Genomic DNA, 1,248 nt, shown 5'->3' on the forward strand with positions numbered 1-1,248 from the left:
GTCTTATCTTGTGTTTTGAAGCATTTTGAGTCAAGCCCAAACCTAATTTTCGTCCAAAGTTGAGTTTAGTGTCAAAACTGCCCAGTTTGTGTTTTTAGGCAGTTTTGAGAGTTTTTAGCTTGTTTTGAGTCTTGTGAATCTGTTTTGAGTCCTTTTAGTCCTTTCAAACGTTTTTAAGTTTATTTTTGTTTATTTCATTGTTGTTTGCTAGTAGATTTTCATTCACACTTGTGTTATTTTATTTCAGGTAGTATATGTCAAATAGACTTGTTGAGTTAGGCCAAAGAATTGAACGGTTGAAGGGCCACACTTTGGACAACTTTGTGCCATCAAGTTCATCCTTTAGCCGTGAGGAAGAGGAAGGGAATTCACCTAGTTCAACAAGTAAAGAATCTGAGCAATTTAATTGGGAAAGAGAAGAAGAGATGGCGGGCAACGAAGATGAACTTCGAGCTTTGGAGGATTTTGCTCAACCAATCATACCAAATTCACCTTCATGCATCTTGCTGCCCACAGAAGCTAGAAACTATGATCTCAAATCTTCACATTTCCATATGTTTCCTTCATTTTATGGCTTACCTAATGAAGACCCTTTAGCTCATATTAAAGAGTTTTACAATGTTGTGAGTGGTTTACCTTTGCAGGGAGTAAGTGAAGCAAATTTGCGGTTGAGAGTATTTCCTTACACCTTGAAAGATAAGGCCAAGAGTTGGTTGATGACTCTAACACCAGGTTCCCTCACTACATGGGATGCCGTGGCTAAGAAGTTCTTGGAGAAGTTCTTTTCCACTCAAAAGACAGCCACATTAAGGGGACAAATCTTCAACTTCAAACAAGATGATGGAGAACCTTTCAATGAGTGTTGGGAGCGTTTTAAAGGCCTCTTGATACAATGTCCACACCATGGGTTACCTTTTCACTTACAAATGCAAATTTTCTATGATGGACTAACCCAAACTTGTCAATCAACTGTTGATAATGCAGCAGGTGGAGCATTGAAGAAAAAGAATGCTCAAGAGTCATATAACATTTATGAGATGTTGGGGTTTAATGCTCAACACAAAGATTTAAGGGGTAAGAAAGTTGGAGTCTATGAAACAAGTTCTAATCATGAGCTTTTGTTGCAGGTAGCTAACCTAGAAAGGAAGCTTGAATCCGTGCTCAACATGGTGCCAAAAGCAAATGAAGTGTGTGCCATTTGCAACTTACCAAACCACCCTACTCATCAATGTCCATCTAGGGAGGCTT

The 1,248-nt window shown here is 38.8% G+C and overlaps 1 non-coding gene across 1 annotated transcript; it reads right to left on the reverse strand.

Moving 5' to 3' along the window:
- Positions 1–799: 799 nt before the first annotated feature.
- Positions 800–910, reverse strand: LOC137724090 (small nucleolar RNA R71). The gene has a single exon (XR_011067170.1). It is a non-coding gene; the product is annotated as a small nucleolar RNA R71 (small nucleolar RNA).
- Between the last annotated feature and the right edge of the window lie 338 nt (positions 911–1,248).

The sequence above is a fragment of the Pyrus communis genome, unplaced genomic scaffold (genome assembly GCF_963583255.1).
Source record: "Pyrus communis unplaced genomic scaffold, drPyrComm1.1 SCAFFOLD_19, whole genome shotgun sequence".
NCBI classification, from domain to species: domain Eukaryota; kingdom Viridiplantae; phylum Streptophyta; class Magnoliopsida; order Rosales; family Rosaceae; genus Pyrus; species Pyrus communis.